The sequence below is a fragment of the Coregonus clupeaformis genome, chromosome 11 (assembly GCF_020615455.1).
Source record: "Coregonus clupeaformis isolate EN_2021a chromosome 11, ASM2061545v1, whole genome shotgun sequence".
NCBI classification, from domain to species: Eukaryota; Metazoa; Chordata; class Actinopteri; order Salmoniformes; family Salmonidae; genus Coregonus; species Coregonus clupeaformis.
In genome coordinates this window covers 19,471,844-19,484,343 of record NC_059202.1, presented here as the reverse complement: position 1 = coordinate 19,484,343, position 12,500 = coordinate 19,471,844, and the positions used below count along the sequence as shown (strand labels likewise).

At 44.8% G+C, this 12,500-nt stretch overlaps 1 protein-coding gene across 2 annotated transcripts in view; it reads right to left on the bottom strand.

The window, feature by feature from the left end:
* Nucleotides 1–12,500, bottom strand: part of LOC121576423 (tumor protein 63) — a 106,235-nt gene that overhangs the window by 81,041 nt on the left and 12,694 nt on the right. The window contains exon 1 of one of the 2 annotated variants that reach the window (XM_041889555.2): nt 6,846–6,923. The exons of the other annotated variant lie outside the window; for it this stretch is intronic. The gene's annotated coding sequence lies outside the window, so the exon portion shown is untranslated. Of the gene's footprint in view, nt 1–6,845; nt 6,924–12,500 lie in introns of those variants that run through there. 2 annotated transcript variants of the gene reach the window in all.

Below are 12,500 nucleotides of genomic sequence, written 5' to 3'. Positions count from 1 at the left end.
GACAGGGGGCTGGACAGGGGGCTGGACAGGGGGCTGGACAGGGGGCTGGACAGGGGGCTGTACGGGGGCTGGACAGGGGGCTGTACGGGGGGGCTGGACAGGGGCTGGACAGGGGGCTGGACAGGGGGCTGGACAGGGGGCTGGACAGGGGGCTGGACAGGGGGCTGGACAGGGGGCTTGACAGGGGGCTGTGTGTGTGTGTGTGCAGGGGGAAGATGGGGGCCATAATCTGAAGCTGGGGGCCCGGGTGGAGGGTGGAGGGTGGAGGGTGGAGGGTAGAGGGTGGAGGGTGGAGGGTGGAGGGTGGAGGGTAGAGGGTAGAGGGTAGAGGGTGGAGGGTAGAGGGTAGAGGGTAGAGGGTAGAGGGTGGAGGGTGGAGGGTGGAGGGTAGAGGGTAGAGGGTAGAGGGTAGAGGGTAGAGGGTAGAGGGTAGAGGGTGGAGGGTGGAGGGTGGAGGGTGGAGGGTAGAGGGTAGAGGGTAGAGGGTGGAGGGTGGAGGGTGGAGGGTAGAGGGTAGAGGGTAGAGGGTAGAGGGTAGAGGGTGGAGGGTGGAGGGTAGAGGGTAGAGGGTAGAGGGTAGAGGGTAGAGGGTAGAGGGTAGAGGGTAGAGGGTAGAGGGTAGAGGGTGGAGGGTGGAGGGTAGAGGGTGGAGGGTAGAGGGTAGAGGGTAGAGGGTAGAGGGTAGAGGGTAGAGGGTAGAGGGTAGAGGGTAGAGGGTAGAGGGTAGAGGGTAGAGGGTAGAGGGTAGAGGGTAGAGGGTAGAGGGTGGAGGGTGGAGGGTGGAATTCCCCAACATTCCATTATGTGTAGGGGGAGAAGATATTAATACCTATTCAACAACACAGTCAGGCATTTCTAATGAAGCACATCATCTGATACCTAGTGGCTATTCAACAACATCATCTGAGCAGGACTATCATACTGTACTCTAAGCAGGACACACAACCTAAGGGTCTGTGTGTACCAAGTGTGGCGTTTGGGGTTTGAACTACAGCTATGAAGAATCTTAAACACATTGTGCCTCAATATGTAGTACTGAGTGATTTGTGCTTTTTGAGGTCGGTTCGGTTTCACTTTTTATTTTTATTTTTTTTACACTAAATGAATTATGAAATAATGACATAAAAATGACTTGAGCTTTTTAATGGAAATTCCAAAAAATAGTGAACATTGCCAAAACATTGAAAATAAGAATTACTAAAATATTTCAGTTGCGCGTATATTACGTTTTTTTATTCGATGACTTTATTAGTAAGTTGGAAAATTTAACATTTTTCAAACACCTGAAACAGCTTTTTCCTGCAATCTAGACCCATAAATCATTATGCCTGATTCTGTCAAAAACACGTCTATTTTTCTGCCTATCTAAGCATACCTCTTGAGCTGTCTCCAACTGCCTGGCGGTTTCCTTTTTTATAAAGAAACTAAATATGCTTCTCTGCTCAAATCTGGGTAAAAGATTGAAAGGAGTCTTATTCAGTACATTTAGTTGCTTGCTTTTCTAAAGTCTACCAACCTTGCCAGCTTAGTGGTTAGTAGTGTTACAGTACAGAGAAAAACAGGACGTGCCCCTGCAATGGATTATGGTCATTGTAGTTAATTACCACATTTCTGCACTGAACTAAGTTGAATATTTGCTTAATGAAATCCTCTCTCTCTCTCTCTCTCAATTGTGTTTGTTCTGCACTGGTTGCCCAATTTCTTGTGGCAACAGGTCACAAATATTGCTGCTGTGATGGCACAGTAGTTTGGACACACCTACTCATTCAAGGGTTTTTCTTTATTTTTTAATATTTCTTACATTGTAGAATAATAGTGAAGACATCAAAACTATGAAATAACACATATGGAATCATGTAGTAACCAAAAAAGTGTTAAACAAATCAAAATATATTTTATATTTGAGATTCTTCAAATAGCCACCCTTTGCCTTGATGACAGCTTTGCACACTCTTGGCATTCTCTCAACCAGCTTCATGAGGCAGTCACCTGGAATGCAATTTCAATTAACAGGTGTGCCTTCTTAAAAGTTAATTTGTGGAATTTCTTTCCTTCTTGTTGCGTTTGAGCCAATCAGTTGTGTTGTGACAAGGTAGGGGGGGTATACAGAAGATAGCCCTATTTGGTAAAAGACCAAGTCCATATTATGGCAAGAACAGCTCAAATAAGCAAAGAGAAATGACAGTCCATCATTACTTTAAGACATGAAGGACAGTCAATACGGAACATTTCAAGAACTTTGAAAGTTTCTTCAAGTGCAGTCGCAAAAACCATCAAGCGCTATTAAAAAAAAATGTTTTAGTCATTTTAGCAGATGCTCTTATCCAGAGCGACTTACAGTTAGTGAGTGCTAACATTATTATTTTTTCTTCATACTGGCCCCACGTGGGAATCGAACCAACAACCCTGGTGTTGCAAACGCCATGTTCTACCAACTGAGCTACATCCCTGCCGGCCATTCCCTCCCCTACCCTGGACGACGCTGGGCCAATTGTGCGCTGCCCCATGGGTCTCCCGGTCGTGGCCGGCTACAACAGAGCCTTGATTCGAACCAGGATCTCTAGTGGCACAGCTAGCACTGCGATGCAGTGCCTTAGACCACTGATAAAACTGTCTCTCATGAGGACCGCCACAGGAATGGAAGACCCAGAGTTACCTCTGCTGCAGAGGATAAATTCATTAGAGTTACCAGCCTCAGAAATTGCAGCCCAAATAAATGTTTCACAGAGTTCAAGTCACAGACACATCTCAACACCAACTGTTCAGAGGGGACTGTGTGAATCAGGCCTTCATGGTCAAATTGCTGCAAAGAAACCACTACTAAAGGACACCAATAATAAGAAGAGACCTGCTTGGGCCAAGAAACACGAGCAATGGACATTAGACCAGTGGAAATGTGTCCTTTGGTCTGGAGTCCAAATTGGAGATTTTTGGTTCCAACCGCTGTGTCTTTGTGAGACACAGTGTGGGTGAACGGATGATCTCTGCATGTGTATTTCCCACCGTAAAGCATGGAGGAAGAGGTGTTATGGTGTGGGGGTGCTTTGCTGGTGACACTGTCAGTGATTTATTTAGAATTCAAGGCACACTTAACCAGCATGGCTACCACAGCATTCTGCAGCGATACGCTATCCCATCTGGTTTGGGCTTAGTGGGACTATCATTTGTTTTTCAACAGAACATTGACCCAACACACCTCCAGGCAGTGTAAGGGCTATTTGACCAAAAATGAGAGTGATGGAGTGCTGCATCAGATGACCTGGCCTCCACAATCCCCCGAACTCAACCCAATTGAGATGGTTTGGGATGAGTCAGACGGCAGAGTGAAGGAAAAGCAGCCAACAAGTGCTCAGCATATGTGGGAACTCCTTCAAGACTGTTGGAAAAGCAATCCAGGTGAAGCTGGTTGAGAGAATGCCAAGAGTGTGCAAAGCTGTCATCAAGGCAAAGGGTGGCTATTTGAAGAATCTCAAATATAAAATATATTTTGATTTGTTTAACACTTTTTTGGTTACTACATGATTCCATTTGTGTTATTTCATAGTTTTGATGTCTTCACTATTATTCTACAATGTGGAAAATAGTAAAAAGAAAAGAAAAACCCTTGAATGAGTAGGTGTGTCCAAACTTTTGACTGGTAGTGTATATGGGTTAAACCGCTTTTGTATGTCACCTAATATATATGGGAGTTTATCCAAATTTGATTTGTTTTCTAATTATTTGTGAGTCTCTGTAATCTGAGGGAAATATGTGTCTCTAATATGGTCATACATTTGGCAGGAGGTTAGGAAGTGCCACTCAGTTTCCACCTCATTTTGTGGGCAGTGTGCACATAGCCTGTCTTCTCTTGAGAGCCAGGTCTGCCTACGGTGGCCTTTCTCAATAGCAAGGCTATGCTCACTGAGTCTGTACATAGTCAAAGCTTTCCTTAAGTTTGGGTCAGTCACAGTGGTCAGGTATTCTGCCACTGTGTACTCTCTGTTTAGGGCCAAATAGCATTCTAGTTTGCTCTGTTTGTTGGTAATTATTTCCAATGTCAAGTAATTCTCTTTTTGTTTTCTCATGATTTGGTTGGGTCTAGTTGTGTTGCTGTCCTGGGGCTCAACAATGGTGATGACAATGATGCTGTTTCCACGTTGATTCTTAATATTAAGGTGGTCCAATACCCTTTTAATACCTAAAGCAATTGTGACACAGTAAATTATTGATCATGAGCATAACAACCTCATCCAGCATCTAAGCCTTTATCCATGACAACCTCATCCAGCATCTAGGCCTTTATCCATGACAACCTCATCCAGCATCTAGGCCTATACTTTATCCATGACAACCTCATCCAGCATCTAGGCCTTTATCCATGACAACCTCATCCAGCATCTAGGCCTATCCTTTATCCATGACAACCTCATCCAGCATCTAGGCCTTTATCCATGACAACCTCATCCAGCATCTAGGCCTATCCTTTATCCATGACAACCTCATCCAGCATCTAGGCCTTTATCCATGACAACCTCATCCAGCATCTAGGCCTTTATCCATGACAACCTAATCCAGCATCTAGGCCTTTATCCATGACAACCTCATCCAGCATCTAAGCCTTTATCCATGACAACCTCATCCAGCATCTAGGCCTTTATCCATGACAACCTCATCCAGCATCTAGGCCTTTATCCATGACAACCTCATCCAGCATCTAGGCCTTTATCCATGACAACCTCATCCAGCATCTAGGCCTTTATCCAGGACAACCTCATCCAGCATCTAGGCCTATCCTTTATCCATGACAACCTCATCCAGCATCTAGGCCTATCCTTTATCCATGACAACCTCATCCAGCATCTAGGCCTATCCTTTATCCATGACAACCTCATCCAGCATCTAAGCCTTTATCCATGACAACCTCATCCAGCATCTAGGCCTTTATCCATGACAACTTCATCCAGCATCTAGGCCTTTATCCATGACAACCTCATCCAGCATCTAGGCCTTTATCCATGACAACCTCATCCAGCATCTAAGCATTTATCCATGACAACCTCATCCAGCATCTAGGCCTATCCTTTATCCATGACAACCTCATCCAGCATCTAGGCCTATCCTTTATCCATGACAACCTCATCCAGCATCTAGGCCTTTATCCATGACAACCTCATCCAGCATCTAGGCCTATCCTTTATCCATGACAACCTCATCCAGCATCTAGGCCTATCCTTTATCCATGACAACCTCATCCAGCATCTAGGCCTATCCTTTATCCATGACAACCTCATCCAGCATCTAAGCCTTTATCCATGACAACCTCATCCAGCATCTAGGCCTTTATCCATGACAACTTCATCCAGCATCTAGGCCTTTATCCATGACAACCTCATCCAGCATCTAGGCCTTTATCCATGACAACCTCATCCAGCATCTAGGCCTTTATCCAGGACAACCTCATCCAGCATCTAGGCCTATCCTTTATCCATGACAACCTCATCCAGCATCTAGGCCTATCCTTTATCCAATTTAAATCAGCTGACATTTCTGCTGTCTTTGTCTCATTAACATCAGGTCTGAGCCAATAATGATGAAGAAGCCGATTCAACATTTCTCTCTTCTGCAGACAGTAACTAGTCCGAGCGTTTGACGTAACCATTAAATAGGCCACTTCGTGTAAATCACACCCTTTAATTAGGTGTGCCAGTGCAAAGCTATTGCAACACACTGGAACCTTATCTAGCATCTAGGCCCTATTTTTTTATCCATTTAAAATGAACTGACAATCCTGCTGTCTTCCCATTCCCTCAGGCTACAGGTCTGAGTCAAGAATTTTAAAGGAGGGGGGTTCAATTAAAATATATTCTAGCTATTCTCTTTTCCTAAAGGCTCAAACTTTGCTGTGTTCACAGCTACATCTCCCTTTTCCCAAAAACCTGGGCTTGGCCAATCCTCCGCCCCCTCCTTACGAGCTAAAGAGGTGTGGTGCTGTGTAACGCTCCAGTTGCGTTACTAGGACAACAAGGTGCTGCCAAGCCTGTCATAAGGTAGAAAAGCTTCTTTCAGCCCACTGTGTAGTCTATGCTCAATAGATATAGTGATTTGGCAGAGAGACGCACACTGGGATACGGGTCCCAAATTGCACCCTATTCCTTATGCAGTGCACTACTTTTGACCAGAGCCCTGGGCAAAAGATGTGCACTACATAGGGAATATGAAGCCATTTGGGACGTAAACAGAGACTAGCTAGCAGGTCAGTTGTCTTATCACTCAGCGTGCACATCCAATCCCCCCCTCACTTTTCCACTTACCTATTGTGTACAGAAGAAAACTAAATCCTCTTGTATTTTACAGAGGACATGCATAGTTCAATCTTTTGTGTTGTTGAGCAAATAGGCCTAGGCTCCATGCTTTACTATGCATGCTGAACTAGCTGTAGACATTGGAGGTGCACAGCTGCTTCTCCTAAAGACCAGGTGAAGGTGAAATCAGACCTGCTTCCAGCTAGTGCTTGGGGAGTTGAGATGGGGGGGAGTCTGCACATTGACTTTATACAGTGTGACAAACAATGCGCATCGCCAAAATATGTGCAGGCCTACGGCAAAACGTATCACATTAAAATAAAATAAAATATTCATCAACATTAGCTAGCTACGTTAATAAAAATGTTACTTCACTGTAATTGTAATACACTATTTAGCTATGTATAAACATAAACATTGACTGCCAGATAGATAGCTACTGTTAGCTAAATTAGAGCAAGTCGTGCATGACACACTTTTACACTATTTGACTCGCGCACATTCACACGAAATTAAAACATGCTTCAACTAAATAGCTATTGTAATGGTTCAAAATACACGTACTTTCCAACTTGCAGAGATGATATTAGCTACAAGCTGGGTTCGCACTGCATGCACAAAACTTTCAGCGCTGCTTCCAAGAATCAATTCAATTCAATTAAAACTTTATGCACCTGTCAACAATAACAAACATAAACCACTGAGACAGATTATTCGAAGAGGCCTTGTAGATTTTTAGGCCTAAACTTTACGTAAAAAGAAAACATGTTTAGATTAGGTTGCTAAATATTTTACATCAAACTTGTATTAATTAATTTATTTTTTAAAAATGGTAGCCCTTGGTGTACATAGTCCAGCACATAAGAACCAAATATACCCGAGCTTGTTCCACTTTATGATACAAGTATCAAACTTGGTACCCTAATACTAGCTAGATGCCTTAAGGCAGTTCCCACCAGGGGTACTAGGAGCCCTGGGGGTACTTGGCCTATCCACAGGGGGTACTTGAGAAGACTCATGAGACCATAGGCCTATTGGTAAAATGCACATGTACTTCAGGGTCACTCATGAGGTACTTCAGGGGTACTTCGGTGCTACTCCAGGGGTACTCCGGGGTACTTCGGGGGTACTCCGGGCAGAGCAACATTCAGTTGGTGGTATTCAATTATATTCTTAGGGGGGCCAGATTTGAAAAAGGTTATTTACAGGGGGTCCATACATTTTATATTCTTAGGGGGGCCAGATTTGAAAAAGGTTATTTACAGGGGGTCCAGACATTTTATATTCTTAGGGGGGCCAGATTTGAAAAAGGTTATTTACAGGGGGTCCAGACATTTTCTACATGGGATTACTCTTCCCAAGACTGGTATAAAAAAATAATGCACAAACACAATTATAATATTATAAAGCACTTTTATTAAAATTAAATGTTGCTAAAAGTTCATTTTAAATGTTTTAAGATTAGCCTAATTCAGTGCATCAAATTGTTTAAATACTGGAACACATTACACAGTTGACCTTCCACACATTAATTAATTTCTACTTTCCTGTCCGTTTTACATACAGTTGAAGTCAGAAGTTTACATACACCTTAGCCAAATACATTTAAACTCAGTTTTTCACAATCCCTGACATTTAATCCTAGTAAAAATTCCCTGTTTTAGGTCAGTTAGGATCACCACTTTATTTTAATAATGTGAAATGTCAGAATAATAGTAGAGAGAATGATTTATTTCAGCTTTTATTTCTTTCATCACATTCCTAGTGGGTCAGAAGTTTACAAACACTCAATTAGTATTTGGTAGCATTGCCTTTAAATTGTTTAACTTGTGTCAAACGTTTCGGGTAGCCTTCCACAAGCTTCCCACAATAAGTTGGGTGAATTTTGGCCCATTCCTCCTGACAGAGCTGGTGTAACTGACTCAGGTTTGTAGGCCTCCTTGCTCGCACGCACTTTTTCAGTTCTGCCCACACATTTTCTATAGAATTGAGGTCAGGGCTTTGTGATGGCCACTCCAATACCTTGACTTTGTTGTCCTTAAGCCATTTTGCCACAACCTTGGAAATATGCTTGGGGTCACTGTCCATTTGGAAGACCCATTTGCGACCAAGCTTTAACTTCCTGACTGATGTCTTGAGATGTTGCTTCAATATATCCACATAATTTTCCTTCCTCATGATGCCATCTATTTTGTGAAGTGCACCAGTCCCTCCTGCAGCAAAGCACCCCCACAGCATTATGCTGCCACCCCAGTGCCTCACGGTTATGATGGTGTTCTTCGGCTTGCAAGCATCCCCCTTTTGTTTCATCAGACCAGAGGACATTTCTCCAAAAAGTACGATCTTTGTCCCCATGTGCAGTTGCAAACCGTAGTCTGGCTTTTTTATGGCGGTTTTGGAGCAGTGGCTTCTTCCTTGCTGAGCGACCTTTCAATTATGTCGATATAGGACTCGTTTTACTGTGGATATAGATACTTTTGTACCTGTTTCCTCCAGCATCTTCACAAGGTCCTTTGCTGTTGTTCTGGGATTGATTTGCACTTCTGCAACTTAATACTAGGAAGGTGTCCATAATGTTTTGTCCACTCTGTGTACTTGGGTCATGTATTGTGTTCCTCCACACCATCTCATTGGGCTTTTTATTCCCCTCCCCAACCCGGAAGCCAGCCAATGTGTCGGAGGAAACGCCGTACGCCTGGCGACCGTGTCAGCGTGCACTGCGCCCGGCCCGCCACAGGAGTCGCTAGTGCGCGATGGGACAAGAAACATCCCTACCGGCCAAACCCTCCCCGCGGCCGGGACGACCTCGATTGTGCGCTGTCCCGTGGGTCTCCCGGTTCGCGGGAGGATCTCTAGTGGCACAGCTAGCGATGCGATGCAGTGCCTTAGACCACTGCGCCACTCGGGAGGGGACATGTGAATCCTGTCGAATACGGCCCCATGCAGCTGTACAATAGCCCTCAGAGTGGAGCAGCAAACTACTGAGATGAACTTGATCAACATGTTGACACTCTCTCAATGCCACACACTAGTCACTAATTATCAGCACTGCCCTGATAGGCTCATTCACACCTTTAGTTTTGTATTTAAATCCTGTCAAGCAATTCCTCAGTTCCTTTCCAGTTGTGTGCATCCAAGTTAAGAGTACGTTTCTTTCCTATTTTCAATGTACATTTTAGTTAAGTCATAACATTAAGATGCCATGTAATTCCCTTATTTTACAGTATATTGGTTTAATAGATTCTGCCTTTTCACCTTTACCTTTTATGTTATTCAACCTGCTTATCATGTCTGTCCTTTGTTGCAGAGGACTAACAGCTTCCCCTTCTGGCTTACATCACAGGATGGGTCCCCGTGTGAAGGGATTGGGTTTCCTGCTTATTAATGTGCCATTACAATATCAATATTGTAAATATTTCCACCCAGTGAGAACATGGGTGTAACACAGGTTCGTAGTAGCAGGTTCTGAATACCTCCATCGATCCATACGTTAAAACATGTATGCACACATGACTGTAAGTCGCTTTGGATAAAAGCGTCTGCTAAAATGGCATATTATTATTATTATATTATTATCTCAGGTCACATAGTGTGGATCTAGTTTACATTCACTGACAAGACCACAGAGGCCAGTCAGGTATATGACATCACCGGCCTGAGAGAAGTCCCACTGAACGTGGATGGAACTGAGAGAAGTCCCACTGAACATGGATGGAACTGAGAGAAGTCCCACTGAACATGGATGGAACTGAGAGAAGTCCCACTGAACATGGATGGAACTGAGAGAAGTCCCACTGAACGTGGATGGAACTGAGAGAAGGTCCACTGAACATGGATGGAACTGAGAGAAGTCCCACTGAACATGGATGGAACTGAGAGAAGTCCCACTGAACATGGATGGAACTGAGAGAAGTCCCACTGAACGTGGATGGAACTGAGAGAAGGTCCACTGAACATGGATGGAACTGAGAGAAGGTCCACTGAACATGGATGGAACTGAGAGAAGTCCCACTGAACATGGATGGAACTGAGAGAAGTCCCACTGAACATGGATGGAACTGAGAGAAGTCCCACTGAACATGGATGGAACTGAGAGAAGTCCCACTGAACGTGGATGGAACTGAGAGAAGTCCCACTGAACATGGATGGAACTGAGAGAAGTCCCACTGAACATGGATGGAACTGAGAGAAGTCCCACTGAACATGGATGGAACTGAGAGAAGTCCCACTGAACATGGATGGAACTGAGAGAAGTCCCACTGAACATGGATGGAACTGAGAGAAGTCCCACTGAACATGGATGGAACTGAGGGAAGTCCCACTGAACATGGATGGAACTGAGAGAAGTCCCACTGAACATGGATGGAACTGAGAGAAGTCCCACTGAACATGGATGGAACTGAGAGAAGTCCCACTGAACATGGATGGAACTGAGAGAAGGTTCCCACTGAACATGGATGGAACTGAGAGAAGTCCCACTGAACATGGATGGAACTGAGAAGTCCCACTGAACGTGGATGGAACTGAGAGAAGTCCCACTGAACATGGATGGAACTGAGAGAAGTCCCACTGAACATGGATGGAACTGAGAGAAGTCCCACTGAACATGGATGGAACTGAGAGAAGTTTCACTGAACATGGATGGAACTGAGAGAAGTCCCACTGAACATGGATGGAACTGAGAGAAGTCCCACTGAACGTGGATGGAACTGAGAGAAGGTCCACTGAACATGGATGGAACTGAGAGAAGTCCCACTGAACATGGATGGAACTGAGAGAAGTCCCACTGAACATGGATGGAACTGAGAGAAGTCCCACTGAACATGGATGGAACTGAGAGAAGTCCCACTGAACATGGATGGAACTGAGAGAAGTCCCACTGAACATGGATGGAACTGAGAGAAGTCCCACTGAACATGGATGGAACTGAGAGAAGTCCCACTGAACATGGATGGAACTGAGAGAAGTCCCACTGAACATGGATGGAACTGAGGGAAGTCCCACTGAACATGGATGGAACTGAGAGAAGTCCCACTGAACATGGATGGAACTGAGAGAAGTCCCACTGAACATGGATGGAACTGAGAGAAGTCCCACTGAACATGGATGGAACTGAGAGAAGGTTCACTGAACATGGATGGAACTGAGAGAAGTCCCACTGAACATGGATGGAACTGAGAGAAGTCCCACTGAACGTGGATGGAACTGAGAGAAGGTCCACTGAACATGGATGGAACTGAGAGAAGTCCCACTGAACATGGATGGAACTGAGAGAAGTCCCACTGAACATGGATGGAACTGAGAGAAGTCCCACTGAACATGGATGGAACTGAGAGAAGTCCCACTGAACATGGATGGAACTGAGAGAAGTCCCACTGAACATGGATGGAACTGAGAGAAGTCCCACTGAACATGGATGGAACTGAGAGAAGTCCCACTGAACATGGATGGAACTGAGAGAAGTCCCACTGAACATGGATGGAACTGAGGGAAGTCCCACTGAACATGGATGGAACTGAGGAAGTCCCACTGAACATGGATGGAACTGAGAGAAGTCCCACTGAACATGGATGGAACTGAGAGAAGTCCCACTGAACATGGATGGAACTGAGAGAAGTCCCACTGAACATGGATGGAACTGAGAGAAGGTTCACTGAACATGGATGGAACTGAGAGAAGTCCCACTGAACATGGATGGAACTGAGAGAAGTCCCACTGAACATGGATGGAACTGAGAGAAGTCCCACTGAACATGGATGGAACTGAGAGAAGTCCCACTGAACATGGATGGAACTGAGAGAAGTCCCACTGAACATGGATGGAACTGAGAGAAGTCCCACTGAACATGGATGGAACTGAGAGAAGTCCCACTGAACATGGATGGAACTGAGAGAAGTCCCACTGAACGTGGATGGAACTGAGAGAAGGTCCACTGAACATGGATGGAACTGAGAGAAGTCCCACTGAACATGGATGGAACTGAGAGAAGTCCCACTGAACATGGATGGAACTGAGAGAAGTCCCACTGAACGTGGATGGAACTGAGAGAAGGTCCACTGAACATGGATGGAACTGAGAGAAGGTCCACTGAACATGGATGGAACTGAGAGAAGTCCCACTGAACATGGATGGAACTGAGAGAAGTCCCACTGAACATGGATGGAACTGAGAGAAGTCCCACTGAACGTGGATGGAACTGAGAGAAGGTCCACTGAACAT